The sequence below is a fragment of the Mirounga leonina genome, unplaced genomic scaffold, assembly GCF_011800145.1.
Source record: "Mirounga leonina isolate KUSES-001 unplaced genomic scaffold, KU_Mleo_1.0 Mir_108, whole genome shotgun sequence".
NCBI classification, from domain to species: Eukaryota; Metazoa; Chordata; class Mammalia; order Carnivora; family Phocidae; genus Mirounga; species Mirounga leonina.
The window spans coordinates 2,823,789-2,842,519 of record NW_023270237.1 but is presented as its reverse complement, the minus strand read 5'-3'; the positions used below and the strand labels follow the sequence as shown (position 1 = coordinate 2,842,519).

Genomic DNA, 18,731 nt, shown 5'->3' with positions numbered 1-18,731 from the left:
GGAGGACCCGAAAAGGTGGATCGCTCGTCCGTTTAGCGCTTGCACCCCCTTGAGAGTTGACTGGTCAGCCCAGTTTGGCGCTCCCCACCCCCAACCCCGTGTCTGTGGAGTCTGTTGTGAGTTCCTGTGACAACAGTAGGAGCTGCCATGAGGGGCTTGCAAAGCACCTTACCTTGTCTCTGTGTGCTCAGCTTTCGGGGAGAACAATGGGGTGAGGGGTGGAGAGGGGAGATGTTGCAGACAAGGGAATCCAACCCCCTCTCCAAAAAAAAAAAAAAAAAAAAAAAACGGAGTGGAAGTGGAAGGAAGGCACAACTATGTAAAAATATATCATTAGATCCTACTTTTAGCTGCGCCTTTTCTATCCTCAGCAGTATCAAACATCTCAACTGAGGAGCAATGTCAATATTTAGACTTGGACAAGCCAGAAAGTTAGAAGGGAGCGCCAAGCTCAGGGTTTTGACTTGGCTTTGCACGTCAGCACACAAGCTGTGCCATTCGAGCTGACTGTACACATTTGCTTGGGGGGGGGGGGGGTTGCATGAAGGTTGATACATATACAAAAGCACCCAGACCTAGGAAACTCTAGGAAGTTAAGACCTGAAGAGTCGCCTTGACTTTGAACTCCCACCAACCTGTGCTGTTCATGCAGTTCTGTTGGACCCCAGCCAGAGGCTTAACTTGAGGCTCTCTAGTTTGGGGCTCCTCCCTCCTCAACCAGGGCTGGGCTGCATATTCTACACTGTACTGTGTATCCTCTCTAAACTGAAGAAAATATTGTTATCAGTAGTTTTCATCTTTGTATAAAGTCCTCTCACTATAAGCAGATATAAATAGCCAATAGGCTGTGTTTGTGTAACCTCCGGCAAGCTCTAGGCTTTTCTAAACATACATTGATAAGTTTGTTTACAAACACTCTTTAGAAATTTGGAATTACATTTCCTTTCCAGTAACTTTGTAGATGCCTAAGAGTCACCGGTTGTTAGAAAATAAACACAAGTTCTTTTCAGTATAAATAATGTCTGCCTACTGCTCTGCAGGTGGAGTAGGCAGTAAATTATTATATTAGGTTGCCTCTGAGATTCCTGGATCATATTTAGACATACTAGTGGAAAAGGGGTTTAACCAGTTCCTCTCAGTGTGGAAGATTGGAAAAATCATTGGGAAGCAATAAAATCATGGGCAGCATTCTTCTAAACTTACCCATTGGTTGTTATTTTTCCAAATGTTGAAGGTAGTGTAAATTTAAGTACTTAGGGCTGTGTGTGATCACAGAGGTGAAAATAGAAACACAGGTAATTTGATGCCATCGGCCCAGTATCACAACTTATAAACTATACAAATACAATTTAATAGGAAAAAGTAGAATCATTTCATCTTTTACTTATGATGATATTGCCCCAAAATATTATTTTGGAGGAATAGTGTGTCCACTTCTATGACTTCTGTATGGTAAAATGCCTGGAACGTTTTCCTTGTTCCTATCTGTGGGTTTGGGCCAAGTGCTTTTTTTTTTTTGTATCATCCCCAAATGTTCAGAAATATATTTTCACAAATGCTACAAAATGTTAACCTAGCTATTTCAGGATGTATTTGACCCAAAGAAATGCCACTTCAATACTGGCACTTAGCAAAAGTAAAGCAGATTCTGCCCTTTGGGGGTAGAGGGGAGAATATTGTGTGTTGAAAATTGTGGTGGCTCCCCATGTGCTCCTGGTCAGCAGTAGGACTTACAAGTGTTTCTCTCTTTTATGTAGGTAAGTCCAGCTGTCAGCAGGGTGTTCTGTTCTTCACTTCCAGAAAGCCAGGTCAGTGTCTCGGTGCAAACCCATGACCGTAGATTGATGACATGTTGTGTCTAATTCTGAGCATGGATTTCAGAACAAGTTTCTCAGTCATTTGTCTTAAAACAATTTGTCTTTACCATTTTTTCATGGACTCAGTTATGAACATCACAAGTTCAGTGATTAATAAAATTATTCTCTTTACTCTGCGAGTAAATGGTACTAAAATGAACCTTGAATCGGTTTGTACTTTATGACTTTTGTGGAGGGGTGGGGGTCAAAGGGTTGTCAGAATCACTGAGGATGCTGGGGATCTGGGTGCTTGATAATTAAGGTTTTACTTCTAGTCTTAGCACTCTAGAGCTGGAAGAAACTTGATATAATAATAGCTCATATTTTTTTAGCATAAACCAAAGTTCAGATAATTTGTCGCATTCTTTACATTTATGTTCTCATTCTGCATCTTAAAAAAAAAAACAAAACCCTATGAGGTGAAACTATTCTCTTGATCCCCAAAAGACAGGTGAACAATTGATTGGAAGTTCAGAGAAGTTAGATAATATATTCCATTCCTACTTCTAGGAAATGGAAGAACTAGGATTTTTTAAAAATTCTGTCTTACACTAAAACCTAGACTTTCCAGTTGAAAAATTCTTCTCTAGTAGGGAAATTGGGGCCAAGAAAGGTTAAGTGAGTTGCCTAAGATAACTTGGTAATTACAGTTCATATAATAACATGAAACAGCCCAACTGTTGCAAAAGAATAAACACCCTTCTCTTAAATAAAATGGTGTAATAGTAAGTATTCATGTGTACTTTCTGGCATAGCACTAAGATTTAAGAAAGTTTTTATCAGGGGATCTCTGATCTTAAAGATCTTAACAAACAGATTTAAAAGGCAAGATATTAAACATTCATGTATGAAAAATTAGAGGATAAATCAAGATCATACAGGTCATACATGACCTCCCATACTGAATTGGGAGGTCAATGGTACATTTACGAGAAGTTCAACATTTTCCACTCTGTGGAATTACTTTGCAATTCCATGTATGCGTGGAAGAAATTTCAAGCACATATTTTGTCTGGATAGATGATAAATGAGTGAGAGTTTAGGAAAAGACAGAAGGTAGAATTTCAACCGAACAGGGAGAGAACTGCTAAATTACAGTATCTCAAATTCAAAGGTGTTATTGCTTCAAAAGCATTGTAACAAAATTGTGAGCTGTTTGAATCTGCACAGCATCTTTGAGAAAGCATTACTATTTAGCATGATACTTTAAAGTACTCAATTCCTTTTGGAACCTTAATTTGTCTAAAATGTGACATATAGATAAATTTGGATGCATAATAGATAAATCCCAACCAAAATCCTGAAAATGTCCAGTAAAGATTAAGCAGGACATTTTCAGTTTTTACCAGGATTGACAGCCTTCTCTTCCCAACTTGCCTACTTTTTGTAGAATAATTTTTTTTTAAATGTTTTATTTATTTATTCATGAAAGTCAGAGAGAGAGAGAGAGAGGCAGAGGCAGAGGGAGAAGCAGGCTCCCCGCCTAGCAGGGAGCCCAATGCGGGACTCGATCCCAGAACCCTGGGATCATGACCTGAGCCGAAGGCAGACGCTTAACCATCTGAGCCACCCAGGCGCCCTTTGTAGAATAATTTCTAACAGTAGTCAATCCTTCTTAGGCAGCATTATATAAAGGAGTAAACAAATAATGAAATGGGGAACAAATTAGTAAAGAAAACCTTAATATGTTCTCTTTTAAAAAATGTACTGATATCCCAGCTCAAGCTAATAGCCCTAAAAGCTTAATTAGCTAAGAGATACCTTTAAGCATTTAAGGGGTTGTTATAAGCTGTCCTATAACAGCTTTGTCCTATACAAGTTGTTCTACAGTGTATCATTACAGAATAGATCATAAGAACACTGAGAAGATCCCATTGCAGGTTAAGACCTCACCATCAACTGATACTTAGTTAACTGCGGCAGTGTTGTGTCATAAAAATACCAGTATAGCAACTATAAACCTGTGAGTTATTTAAAAAGTAAAATTAGGGGCATCTGGCTGGCCCAGTCAGTAGAGCATGTGACTCTTGACCTTGGGGGCCTGAGTTCGAGCCCCATGTTGGGCAGAGAATTTAGAAAATAAAAAAACCTAAAAATAAATAAAGTGTAAAATTATATTCTGAGTCAGATGTTAGCAAGACCTTATAATTAGTATGTTATCCCTAATATAATTTAAATAGCAATCATTCATTTGCTTTATTGAACTTCAGAAGGCTTTGGTTCATATGCTTGACCTATCTTGAAACGTGGATGGAGATACTTGAAATTTTATTGTTCTTCACTCGGGAAATTTGCCGGTAGAAAACAGAGGAATTAAAAAAAAATCTTTTTGATTGGTCTTCTTTTAGAAAACAGGCATTTCAGTCTCGTTGTTTGAAGGCCTCACTCTTGCTTCGTGTAATTGGGTTCAGAGAGTACAGGTGATCTGAATTTGGTTTTTGTGTTCATCTTCTCTTCTCCACTCAGGCTTCCCACCAGCCTCACAACACCAAAACAAAACTTGGACAAGGAAGGAAACTTAAGTCACGAAAAGTGGCTTATGTTGTGTAGAAAGGGGGAGGAGGTGGGAGAGTGGGGGAGGGGGAAGGGAAGCTTTGCTGGGAAGACCAAGAGGCAGTCACTCAAATGGACGGGATGTGTATGGACTGGTTAGTGTTATATATCAGCCTCCGAATTATTTTTTTTCATTTATAAACAAAGTCACCACCTCCTCTTCCTGAAATCCTGTGTTCCTTGTGCACATAGGGCAGAAATTGGAAAATAGGCAAATAAATAAACTGACATGAACTGTGGGTATGATAGCCACTCTCTCCAGATGTCCCAGGACACTTCTGTCTCCAAATACTCCCTCCAGCTGTCCCATCTAGTACATTAGCATGTCTCTGGTAAGGGTCTGTCCACTAAGGGGTGAATTCAGAAGTTTTGCAAAGAAAGAGCTGCCAGTAGGTACAGAAGAAGCAATTCCATTTCTCCACTCTGCACCTGTCCTTATTTATTGCATAGACACAGGTTAATGCCGAGTTCCCCATACTAATGAGGTTACCATCTCAGGCTCCATCCCTCTGTGAGGAAAGTTCCTTTGAATTGTGGCTCCCATTTCCTTGCAGACACTGTTGAAGCATAGTCCAAACCCCTAAGGAACACTGGAATAATAATAACCAGTGATTATTATGAGCCTATTAGATGCCAGACATTTTACTGCATTTCAACTAAAATTACCAATTCCAATTTACAGAAACAAAAAAAACGGAACTCAGATATGTTAAGTTCAAAGAGCTAACAGAAGGTAGAGCTTAGATTTGCACCCAGGTCTGCCTAAGAACTTGAATATGTATTTGCTTTAAATCAACTCCTGGAGGGCAGGGGAGAGAAACACTTTAAACCATTTCATCCCAGGTTATTTTTGCAGATGGTAGACACAGGAGTTAAATAATTATTCTTACGGGGTTTTTTGTTTTGTTAGTTCTGTTTTTGATCTAACTTGAACCACATAGCAGGCCTGTCTGGACAAATTTGTTAACTCTCCAGGTCATTTATAATATATTTTGACTGAAGTCAAATCTTAAACAGTTGAGTCATGGAGGGTGGACTCATGCATCCAGAAAAGTCCTCAGAGATACTTAAGACAACCTCATGTAAGTGAAAAAACCTGCCACCCAGAGAAATGATCTAGCTTACCCACTCTCGTGGTAACAGATGCAGCGGAACGTGAACCCGGGTTCCCAAGTCCCAGCCCAGGACTCACTTCTAGTACATTAACACTGCCTGAAAAGTGCCAAGTCTTCCAAACCCTCCCATGTAGCCAAAATGACAACTATCAAGTATGAAATCCATTGGAAACCTAAGATAGATCTGGAAATGGGCGATAAGAGGACTCCAGCAGTGTAAAGATACAGTGGGCACTAAGAGAAACCTCATTTCTCTGCCTTGACGCCAATGCAGAGCAGTCCTCCCGCTGACTCAAAGCATAGCAGCCCCACTCCCCATTCTTCTGCCTTGTCTTTGTGGAATCTTCTGGTTTAATCGAGTATGGAGCTTTTCAATTTTGTCTGTGCACCTCTGGCTTTTTACTATGTGACCTGTAAGTATTTCTTGGGACCTCATTTTTCTCATCTATAGAGTGGGGACAGTATCACGCCTCAGAAGATTCTGCAGATGTTATGAAATCATACACATAAAGCACATAGTTGGTGCTCAGTAAGAGACAGTTCTCTTCTCTGCTTTGCCTTCCTAGAGTATTTCAAGGGAAAACGTTATCATTTTTCCCCTAAATGAATAGAGTTGTTTGAATTCTGACATTGCAAGGGGTTGTTATAGTAACCTTTCTTCTTGGGTAAAAACGTGCCCAGTGGTCTCCGGAGGTCCCAGGGGCCCAGTCACGATTACATTGGTTTTCCTTGCACTGTAGGGTTGCCACGGCATTCTTGAATTATTTTATTGCTTCAGTATCTGCTGCGAAGTAATACCAAGCTCCTCTTGGAGGTTTGTGGCTCCCATTTCCTTGCAGACACTGTTGAAGCATCGAACCTCTTTTCCACATAGACCCTTGCATCCCAGAGCAACTACTATATTTTCAGCCAAGTAACTAAGAAATGCTTCCAGAGAATATTACTGCCGGTAGAACATTCTTGCTTTCGATTTCAAAATACGTGAGACTTGCCTACCGTCGTTTCAGTTAACTCGAGCGTGAGGAGCTGCAGTCTGTGCTCTGGCCTTGTCTTTTCGTCCTGTGTCGCTGACTAATCTATCGATAGGAAAAACATAAGCACAGCAATTTCCCCTTCCACCTCAGCGCTTGATAACTACCCTGGCCTAAATTACATCTCCGGGAAGTGTTTCATCACACTCCTCTCCCCAGCTGCCACACTGTGTCATGTGGCACTCGCTGTCCCGCTTCGGATTTTTGGAACCAAGTCTTTGGCAGCACGTCCTATTTGTCACGTACATGGAGGAAAGCCACTGTGGTGATTTTTTTCTTATTGTACTTTCTCCCCGCTTTTAAATTAATAATCCGAGGGGCCCAGGATCGCCTTTATTTTCCTAGCGGCACAGTCTCCCTTTCAGTGTTTGACAAAGGTAAATTGCAAGATGTATGTCCTTTTCTTCAGCTTTAGGAAGTGGCTGAACCGGCTGCTAGCCGCTTCCAGATTACCAATTGCTAGATTGAGATGACTAGTCTCAAATTGGTTATATAAATTTTAGTTCAGGGGCACCTGGGTGGCTCAGTCGTTAAGCATCTGCCTTCAGCTCAGGTCATGATCCCAGGGTACTGGGATCAAGCCCTGCAGTGGGCTCCCTGCTCTGCAGGAAGCCTACTTCTCCCTCTCCCACTCCCCCTGCTTGTGTTCCCTCTCTCCTGTCTCTCTCTCTGTCAAATAAATAAAATCTTAAAAAAAAATTTTAGTACATACCAAGGAGTCTGTTTGTAAAGCAGTGCTTCTCAGACTTTAATGTGCATACAGATCCCTGGGCATCTTGATACAGTGCGGATTCTGATTCAGGAGTTCTGGGGTGGGACCTGAGATGATGCCTTTCTCCCAAGCTCCCCATCGATGCCAAAACGGCTGGTCTAAGGAGCCAGTTTTGAGTAGTGAAGGTCTAAAGTCGAGGTGTTACTGTAGCTTATGCTGAAACTCACACCTTCTAGGCTGTAAGACTCCCACCTTATTTTGTTTGCTTGTTTCTTAAATCATAATAGACAGTCATGGAATCCTAAACATGGAAGGGGTGTACATATACAGCAGTGTGCTAGTAAATCAACCAGCTCTCTGGGAAAAAAAAGAATGCATTTATGTGCATACATAAGTTGATTATAAATTTTACTGACATAAAGAATGTATGTAGCATACACTTTGCAAATAATAAAAAAAATAGACAATACTCTTTATTGTAAATTCCATAAAGCTAGTTGGATTTTATGGAATGCTGGTTGTTTTTTGCTGAACTTTTTTATCCATAACCTACCTGTGGTACAATTGATGAAGGGGTGTAATTCCCATATAAATTTTGGCTGATATTTTCCATTACGTTAATGAGCAAGATAAAAGTGGAACAACAAAGACATGTCAGAACTGTACTCATTTATCAAAGATACGAGTAACTTCTTTGCTGAACCGGATAATAGCTTTTAAATAGTGTAAAGATATTTCCTTAAATGTATTATTCACAATGTAACAGCTCCACATGTAATACACTTTTAAGTTTAATCTGCATTGTTAGGATTTTTTAATCATTTTCTTAAGTCAAGACAAGCAACAAAACAACAAAGCAAGCCCTGAATTGTAGTGGTTGCCAATTTCTGTGGTATAAAGACTCCCACCACGGCCAATTTCAAGCTACCATTGTGACTGAGTGTGGAGTTGGGGAGAGATGGCCCAGTAGCCCACTGTGATCTAGTATTTCCACCATACAGATAAAATTGGCATAAATAACCCCAAAATGTAGGTAATAGTAAAATGTAATAAAATAATTAGAAAACAATGAGTTTTGAGAATTTAGTACCTTTGTTTTTAGTATAATTTCTTTAATCAAAATTTGGTATAATTTAATTTTTAATACTGACCCTAATTTACTTATGTGTTTGTTTGTTTATTGAAAGACAGTGACACCCAGTGTTACATTAATTTCAGATGTACAACATAGTGACTTGACAACTGTACATTATGCTTTAACAGTTTTGTAAAAATCCTGAAAATTTAATAACCGGTTCTCATGGGCTGGTGGGGGCTGGCTCCAGCCCACCACTGGATGTAGATCATCCCGTCAAGTGATTCTCAGCCTTTGCTTTGCATTGGAATACCCCAGGAAAACCATAACCTACAGTCAGTAGATTTTTGTTAGGGCCTAGGAATCTGAATTTAAAACATTTTTATTGACATGTATCTTATTTGAAGAAAAATACAAAAATCAGAAGTATATAACTTAAAAGAATTTTCACAGACTGAACATACCCACATAACCAGTACGACATAGAGAAACAGAAAATCACCAGCACCCAGAAACTCTTTTTAAATCCTTATCCAGCCACTTCCCAACCAAGGTAACCACTACCTTGACTTCCAATACCATGGATTCATTGTGCCAGCTTTTGAACGTTTACATAAACAAAATCTCTTTAGTGTCTCGTTTCTTCCCCTCAATATTGTGTTTGGGAGGCTTATTCATAATGTATGTAGCAGGAGTTCATCCATTTTACTATAGTGCCGTGTAGTATCCCATTATGACTGGAGCTCAGTTTATTATTTATTTATCCATTCTACTGCTGGTGGGTTGTTTCCAGCTGTTTGCTATTATGAATAGTGCTGTCAAGAATATTCTTTAGGCGCCTGGCTGGCTCAGTCAGAAGAGTGTGTGACTCTTGATCTCGGGGTCATGGGTTCGAGCCCCACGTTGGGTGTAGAGATTACTAAAAAATAATAAATAAACCTTAGGGAAAAAAGAATATTCTTGTACAGGCAGCCGTACTTAAAGTAAAACTAAACATTCCCCCAGTGATTCTAATAAGTAGCTGATCTCTTGACTGCCTTCTCTACAACTCCCCCCTCCTCCCTTATTTCTCGTATAATATGACCAAGGCTATTGAATCTTTTGTGTGAATGTAATTTTAGTACCATAAGCCATGAAGCTATGTGTTTCCATTCATTATAGTATGTTCTCCTGGCTCTTTTCAATTTACGTTCACCAACTGCCCCTTTCATCAAGACACCGGCTCTTGTGCACTCTAAATAGGGATGAGATTTGGCCTCACATCAATAGCATGGAGGAATAATAGATACAGTGGAGATGCGGCCAAGGCTAAATTTGGCAGCTGATCATTAAGGCTCCTGGAAAGAGGCTTCAATGAAGGGGAATTGTTTCCCTTTGTGTATATCAAACAAAAATCAACAGCGAACCCTGAGAATATTTCAGATTCTAATATTTTTAAAAATTCATTTATTTGAAGTAGACCAGCAGCTCTCCTCTGAAAGAGAACTGAAATCTCTCAAAATCTGATGACTCCATCTGGAAAGATTAGAGAAGGAGGTTTTCCCTTTGGCTTCTTCCTATACCTGGTGTTCAGCAGGTGTATTCTTGCTACATTGTTCTAGGATGAGTGACTGTGTAGTTGGGGGGGGGGGGGGGGGGGGGGATCTATTGAGATGTTAGTTTCTTTGATTTAAGTCAAGGGATCTGAATGACTGGGAGCTCCAGGATGATTTTGTTGATGAGTGGGATGGCTGCTCAGCATTAAAAGAAAGGTTCCTGGAGCAGCAGGCCCTGAAAGGCACTTCACCTAAAGCTCCCAAGATATGCAGAGAGGAGGCAAAGAGTACACATGAACTCCACATAATGAAGGAAGAATGTATGCTCACACACATAAATATTCTAGTCCCTGGTTGTCCAACCTCCCCATCCTCACTTTTCTGTAAATTTTTTTGTTATAAAATTTCTTTGTTATTATAGAAAAGATGGAATATATAGATAGGAAAAAAGAAAAAGATTAAATCAACTTATAATCCCAATTGGCATTAATATTTGAATGTTTATCCCAAATGTTGCTGTGTGTATTTAGGTACATAATTTTTAAGGAATGGTGTTATTCTGTAAATTCTTCTGTCACCTTTTTTTCATTTAAATGTTTATCATGAACATATATGACAAAAAAATGTACTCCTCTAACACATTTTGTTGGCTGTATACTCCCCTATTATGTGGACATTTATTGTTGGGAGTTTTTTTAACCAACCCCCGCCTCCAGCCCCGCATGGCTAGATTTCTAAAATTGTTTGCAGTATTTTGTTTCCACAAATAGTGGTGTAATAACTTTCCTTTAATGGAATCTTTTTGTCTACCCTAATTATTTATCTAGGAATAAAGTCTTATAGTTGGATGGAAGTTATGGACATTTTAAAGTTTTTTGAGTGCCAGGTGCACTCCAGAATAATGGTATTATTTTTCTACTCCCACAAACAGTGCCTCATTCCGCTTTTAAAAAATGTACAATCTTTCACGTTATAACTCCTACCTAGAGTTAGAGGGAATAGGAACGTGTCCTGAAATTATTAGCTGGAATCTATGCATTGATGTCAGCCAAAACCTCTAATAAAATATGAGATTTTAAAGAGTCTGTTTTTTGTCCACCAACACTTTTGTATTTCTGATCCAATTTTACTAAGAAATCCTTGGTGAGGGGGGGACAGTTTTCTTCATTTGTCTGAATCAGAGCATAACCTAATCCTAGTGGGCATATTATAGTCTCCTAAATGATTAAATGCAATTGCTTCATTGTCATCATATGTGAAGGCTTCATGGCAAGTGGTCTCTCCAGTACTCCAGAAGCTGACCCATTGACATCTTTAGAGAATGCTTTCAATGAACAAGTTACTACAGAGCACTACAGAGACTTTTCTTCATGAGGATGGATTTTTAAGCATATCCAGTTTACAGACTTGATACTAGCTTTCTCCAGTGAGCACTTAGAACTTTGACATCTCTCTGAAGACTTAACCAGTATTTTAATTATTAATTCTTGACAAAGCTTCCTGATCCAGCCCTTAGCTGAGGTTCACACACAGGCCCTCCAAAATCGATGCATGGTGTCTTCTATTGTTTCAATTTTTTTAACTTTAAAAATATATATTTAAGTTTAACAGACAAAGAGAAATGTATACAGATCCCAAGTATACAGTTTGATGAATTTGTGAAAACTGAACATATCTATGGAACTAGCATCTAGATCAAGAAGTCGGTATCACCAAGTACCCCACTTCTGGTCAGCACCCCACTACACCCTCTGTGTGTTTGAAATGCTCCAAATTTTATGTCCTGGGTAAGCCATTCATTTACAGAATTTTATTTTTTACTGAACCCTTAGCTTTATAAGAACTAGCTGCAATGAGTTTTAATCAAGCTATCTCCCTTGTAACTAAAAATATGTAGAATCTGCCTTTCCAAGTAAAGATTATAACATTAAATTCGTGCGCTGAATGTGCATCAATATTTATATGTTTGTGATTTGCAGGTACACAAATACATACATCACATGCATACAAACAAACTGGGAATTTCTTTCTTCTTTTAATGAATGTAAAGCTGAATTATACTATATTGATCCAAGCTTAAAATATCTTAACTACAATTGATTGTCGCAGAATATTTCATATGATATGCTTCCAAACAATTTTTTAAAATTGCTCATTTCAGTTACTGTAAATATTCCCTCTGAACACTCAAAATTTAAAAGCCAAGAATTTTTCATCTTCTGTTTGAAATATATATGTGTCCTGGGTGTCCACAGCTGTCTCTCTATATGGTTCAATTTCTTTGTCTGATATTCAGCTAGATGATCTTTTAGATTCCTGTGGGGTTTTTTTCAGTTGAGAGCCTGAGTCAGAAAAAAAACAAGTTAAGCAGCCTCACAGAGCTTTATAAATATATGATTCTGAAGAACAATTTATACATCATCAAAAATCATGTATTAGTATTGACTTGTATCTGTACTCTTATTAGAGTTAACAATCAAGGGTTATACTTATGTACTCATTAGTTTTTTTAAAAAGCGAAAATATCTCCCCCATTATAGAATACACTTAGAGGATATTATTCATCCATAAAAAGTAATGAAGTGCAAATACATGCTGCAACATGGATGAAATTGAAAGCATTGTGCTCAATAGAAGAAGACAGACACAAAAGGCTGCATAGGTGTATGATTTAATTTATAAAAAATGTCCAGAATAGGCAAATTCATAGAGACAGGAAGTGAATTAGTGGCTCCAGGCAGGGAGGGGAGAACAGAATAGCTGCTAATGGGCACAGTGTTTCTTTCTGGGATGATGAGAATGCTCTAGAATTAGATAGAGGACATGGGTGTATAGTTTTGTGAGCATAGCAAAAACCCTGGAATTGTATATTTTAAAAAGGTGAGTTTTATGACAGGAGACTTTTATCTCAATTTTTTTTAAAAAGGTAATAGATTTTCATCATAGAAAATTTGGAAACTAAAGGGAAGTAGACAAATGACAAGTTATAGCCCGGTTACCCAACAACAGTCACTGTTATCTGTTGAGTGTACTTCCTTCCAATTTACCTTCCATATATTGCTGTTGCAGGAAGAACAGCTTCCCTCTCAATGACGGAGACACAATTATTAAATGTTAAGTATTTACATACTACTATCCACCCATTCTGCCCCTCCCCCTGAAAAGAAAAAAGGGTGGGTCCAAGGGAGATCCATTTAAATGGTGGAGGGGAATAATGATGGAGATACAAATGAGAGAAGCAGAGAGCAATGGCCAGCCCTGTCAGAGGTGATGGAGAGGCATCTGAGGTGAAAGTAGCTGGAGTCCCGAGAGGCAGAAGGACAGACCTGACCAGTTGCCAGGAGAGGTGGGACTCCTCAGGGACACATCCCAAAGAAACTTACTAGGAGTTTTGCTGCATGCCTGATAGGTCATGTAAACCACACCCCTCTATTCTTAAATACCCATGTTGTTTCCTGGCTTTCTAAAACTCACATTTGTGTTTCTTTTAGCCGGGTCACTGTGCTAAGATGGCACTTAGCGTGAGAGAGCGAGGAGGCCCAATTCTGTTTGAGTTGTGTAACTCAAACCTATTTGCTTATTTTGTCTAGTTTCCATCACTGTTTCTTAGATTGCTGTCCTGCACTTGCCCCCTGATAGTGTAGCATTAGCCTTTCTCCATATGATTGCAAACTCAACAGAAACATGATTTTAAATAATGACAATCTTAATAGATAAGACTTGTTGGCTTTTCTCTTGATGGCAAGCATAGTGATTAAATACTTTACAAGCATTATCTAATTTAATCTTTACAACACCCCATCCAAGGAGGCAATTATCCCCAGTTTACAGATAAGGAAATAGAAGTTTAGAGAGATTAAGTCATTGGCCCAAGATCAGATAGCAAGACCTTAATTATTCCCTCACTTGTCATGGATTTGTGTGGTTTTCATTTTTTTCTTGTTCTTAATAAAGATGTGATAAACATATTTGGGTTTTTTTTTAAGATTTTATTTATTTATTTATTAGAGAGAGAGAGAGAAAAAGGGGGAGAGGCAGAGGGAGAAACAGACTCCCCACTGAGCAGGGATTCCCCACACAGGACTCCATCCCAGGACCCTGGGATCATGACCTGAGCCCAAGGCAGATGCTTAACCAACTGAGCCACCCAGGCGCCCCTAATATATTTGCTTTTAAAACATTTTCTGTTTATGAAGTTGTTTCTTTAGATGGATATATCAGGAAGTATTTTTTAAATTGCTGAGTGGTTCAGGTTTTCTTTTTTGTTGCTGTCAATAAAACCTCTCCTTTTAACTTTTTCACTTACTTTTTTGTTGTTAGGCAGTTTGGTTGGTACAACCTATGCTTTGGGGGATTTTTGTCCTTATGGTGGGTTAGTCAACTTCTGTAAATGTGCCAAGAACACTTGAAAGTACACTCTCTTATCATAGTTTCTTTTTTTTTTTAATGTGGGATAGCTGTTCATTTATCGCTACTTTTTAGGCTATTCAAGCCCTCCATGTGTTGTTTTTCATTTTTGTTTTCTTAATCTAATGTTGATTCTGATTCTTTATCTCACACATGTTACTTATTTTCATTAATTTCTCCTTCTAGAGTTTTTCTTCGTTTTTATTGTATGCCTTTTGGTTTGTGAAGGTTCATTATTACTGTTATGCATTTACTGTGAATTGCCCTTTTTCTACTGTTTATCTTTTAGAGATATTTTTTCTATACCACTTTGAAACCAAAATCAAAATAACAGTGAAGGCTAGTTTTACATTTTCAGTTGGTTTTGGTTTCCATAGTCCTTTTAAACTGAGATGCCCCCCTCTTTTTTTTTTTAGTTCTTAATTTTGAATCATCTCTGGGTGTTTTGTCAAGTATCTTTGAGCAGTTTCATTCCTTAAAGAAATCTGAGTTTTTGCTCCCTGAGTCTTTGATATCTAAAAATAGCTTTATGTTCCCTTTACATAAATAACAATTTGACCAGATTCAGAAACTTGTGATTATGTCCTTTTTCTGTGAAGGCTCTCTATGTGTTTTTCTGTTGTCTTAAAATAGTGCATTGGTGAAGTGTGTGGTCATCCATATTATTATTTCTTTATAGAAAGAAATGTCTTTGGCCATTAGTTTTAGAAGATGTTTTGCTAAGGTATTTGTAGGGTTATTATATCATTTTTCTGGCATCGTTATTTAAATGTTTTACTGAAAAATGTATAGATGTAGAGTCTTCTTTTCTTTTTCTCCTTCTTCTCCATGTCCCATCCTCCTTTTTGTATTGGGAAAATTTTGTTCTATTAAACCACACTTTACTCCTTGAGTTCCTCCAGAAGCCCTATAGTATTCTGGGGATTGCTTATTGACTGTCAGCCTCTTTATTATCTTCCGCGACATCATTTTCACATGGCCTTCCTCCTATACTTAGAGCTTCTCACGTTTTACCTGACCCTCACTAATCCATTCTACTGCATCTTCAAGGCTATTTCCTGTTGCCACTATGGTTTGTAATTTGGCTGTCTTGTATTTCATTTAAACATGGCCTTTACGTGTCTTCTTGCCTGCTGGTAGCTTCCTCTGCTGTTAGTTTACACACCTGCATTATCTTCTTTTGCATGATCAACTACATGCTATCCCACATTAAAAAAAAAAAAAAAACTGTGATAAGAGAGTGTACTTTCAAGTGTTCTTGGCACATTTACAGAAGTTGACTAACCCACCATAAGGACAAAAATCCCCCAAAGCATAGGTTGTACCAACCAAACTCCCTAACAACAACAGATATTTTTTAAAAACTTTTTTTTTCTGCTGTTCCTTATAGCACAACTACTTCAGTAGAAGACCTTTCCTCTATGTCTTTGGCTAACTAACTTCTTGTCCTTTTCTGCGTGTCAGGGTCTTTAATAGACCATATGGTGAATGGTCTGTTTACTTCAGCCATATAGAAAAAGATTCCCGGTGACCAAGGATTGAAGTATATTCAGTGCTTGGATAACCAGGGCTCTGTTGGAGACCAAGGTAGGGCTCTGGAGTGAACCCGCCCAGTTCCAGAGTGGACAGGCCACACTATTCAGTATCGTACGGGTCAAGGGAACTGTGGAGGGTTGACTTAAGAAGAGCAGTGAGGGATGTCACCACTGAAGATATACTAGTGGTCGGTCTTAGAGGTGGTACCCCTACCCCGATCCCTTTCCCCTTAACAAGACCCATCACTTCTGTTGCAGTGTCGAAATTGAAACCGCCTGGGTAAGCAGGAAGAAAAACAAAATAAAATAAGTCTTTCCCATGCTCAGTGCTGTCTACCTGGCTCGTTCTCAGCCAGGGGCAATCACTGGGGCTGCTCCTTTCCCAGGACAGCGTGCAGGGTTCCTCATGGCTTTCCAGTGGCTCCACAGCCTGCTCTTCTACCTCAGTCCCAACTCAAGCCAGCTCTCATTACTCCAGACCATGGGCATCTGTGGGGAGGGGCATCCTGCTTACCGCCCAGCCCAGTTCTTTTCCCTGTGGAAATGGGCAGTCTGCTGGTCTTCCGTGACTGGGCACCATGGCAGTGAGTGTGGCAGAAATCCTTCCAATTTCGGGTATATGGCTACTCGTTATCCTTATTCTGGTACTGTCGTGGAGTCTGCTATCTGTGGAGAATAAGGTTAATTTCAGTGAGACCAGGTAGCAGGGGATCCAATGCATGTATTCTTCCAATGCTGTCTTGCCTTCAAGTCCAACGAATTACCTCTTGTGATGTCTTTTAGCAGAGATTGAATTTCCTCATTCAAGATTCACTTTCATGTCAATGATACATCCTTCTCCATAGGGAGTGGGTACATGTGCCTCCATTCTCCCCTTCTTTGCCAGCCAATCACTGACCTCACCCAAAGAGTTAGAAATCCCTTGAATGCGGATGTTAAAGTCCAAAAGTTGATGGGAATTTTATGAGACCCTTATATGTAAATAGTATTAAGACTCATAAATTGTCTCTAGGCACTAGAACAAAATAAATGATCACATTCCTTTTTTTTTCCTAAATCAGTTTCAGCCCTAAGCTCCTGCCTGCCTCTATTGGGGCTCCTTCTGCCCCCTGCCTTATCGTTTGGTGGAGGGGACTGGTCCTTCGTCCCTGGTGTTCCCATAGTTACTGATGCTCTTCTTGATGGGGAGCCATGGCTGGTGTGATGCCATCTGTCAAATACCGCTCTCATGATGGGCCACACAGATGTCCCTCAAGGTGTTCCTCTCACTGACTGTGGGCTTAGCCACACGCCTTTGCTCTTGAGGCCATAGGCTTAGTGATCAGTCACCAGAGATAGCTGAGTGCAAGTTCGCTGCCAGATCCAGGGGGAAGGTTTCCTGAGGAAGGTGGAATGGCTGTACTTTTATATCCTATTGAACAAATATTAATTGAAAGCCACGTATGGCCAAGGCATTGAAAAGACTTGAGAATTTAAAGATGAGTAACAGTCTCTATTGCCAAAAAATGTACAGTCTTAGTGAGATGCAAGCAAGTACATACATGTCAGCATAATTGTCAATATTAACAAATCAGAATTTGGTAAATATCTGAGGAGCTAGTATAAAGGAAGAATGTTTTAAGTGCATCTTCTTCCAAAATATAACTTGTGTTCATCTACTTAGCTCCATCTCTGCTGATTCCTGGTCCAAACGCTCCCCCCCACCCCCCAGAGAACCTGGGAACATCCTCACTGGTCCTTCTGCCGCTGCTCCCCACACAGCAGTCCTGGAGGTATCAGTGATGCTTCTCAAAAGCAGATCAGAACCCGTGACTCCTTTGCCCACAACGTTTCAGTGGCTTCTCACTGCATTTAGAATAAAACCCAAGTTCCCTCCTGTGGCCTAAAAGGCTGCGTGTGATATGGCCCCTGCCTTCTTTCCAACCTTCCCCTCTCCAGTTCCCCTGGCCCCAGCTCTTGCAGGCCTGAGCTCTTGCAGGCCTGCTTCTTTGCAATCTCATGACTGGGCCCTGCTCATCCTTCAGGTAGCAAGAAGGTGGGCCCTCCTCAAAGAGGCCTCCCTTGTCTTTCCTGCAGGCCTCCCACCCATTATTTTCTCTCATAACACCCTTTCCTTTTCCTTCGAGGAACTTAAATCAAGGTTATGATTACATCTACCTGTTTCTCCCACCTGACTGCGAGGTCCATGAGAACAAGAGCCACACCCAGCTTGCTTACCGCTGTGTACCTGTCCTAGGGGCCCGGCGCTCACTAAGTGCTCAGCCTATTCTTTCTTGAACTAAGACTGCCTGGGGCACCTGGGTGGCTCAGTTAAGCATCTGCCTTCGGCTCAGGTCATGATCCCAGGGTCCTGGGATGGAGCCCTGCGCATCGGGCTCCCTGCTCAGTCGGAAGCCTGCTTCTCCCACTCCCCCTGCTTGTGTTCCCTCTCTCGCTTTCTGTTTGTCAAGTAAATAAATAAAATCTTTAAAAAAAAAAAAAAGACGGCCTGAGTCCTAAAGGTGCAGAACAATTTCAGTGGTAGGTCAGGGGCATGAGAAAGGACATCTGAGCAGAGTGGCAAGAGCAGAGTCAGCATATTTGTAGACAAAAGTCACCCAGTATGTCTAGAAGATAGCACACAGTTTACTTATGGTGGTTTTGAAACCTATCCTGAATTTTTTATGCATCTTTTAAGCTAAGTTTTTTATCTGTTCTTTATTTTTCAACTGGGGCAGCATTTATTAAGAGCAGTAGATAGATAGCAAGTTTATTTCTAATCCTGGCTCACCTCCCCCACTGACATCGAGTTTAAAAAAAAAGAGTGTGATCTTGTGTAGGTCTCCATTATCACAGGGCTCTGGCGAGGATAACAAGTGGATGTTTAAAAAAGTACCTCTGTATTATCTGTAATCCTGGACTTAACATGCGCT

The 18,731-nt window shown here is 39.9% G+C and overlaps 1 protein-coding gene across 7 annotated transcripts in view; it reads left to right on the top strand.

The window, feature by feature from the left end:
• The window catches only part of LOC118019527 (rho-related BTB domain-containing protein 1), a 120,038-nt gene that overhangs the window by 55,553 nt on the left and 45,754 nt on the right, over positions 1–18,731 (top strand). For 6 of the 7 annotated variants that reach the window (XM_035018848.1, XM_035018841.1, XM_035018857.1 and 3 more), the window contains one exon: positions 1,758–1,808. The exons of the other annotated variant lie outside the window; for it this stretch is intronic. The gene's annotated coding sequence lies outside the window, so the exon portion shown is untranslated. The remainder of the gene's footprint in view (positions 1–1,757; positions 1,809–18,731) is intronic. 7 annotated transcript variants of the gene reach the window in all.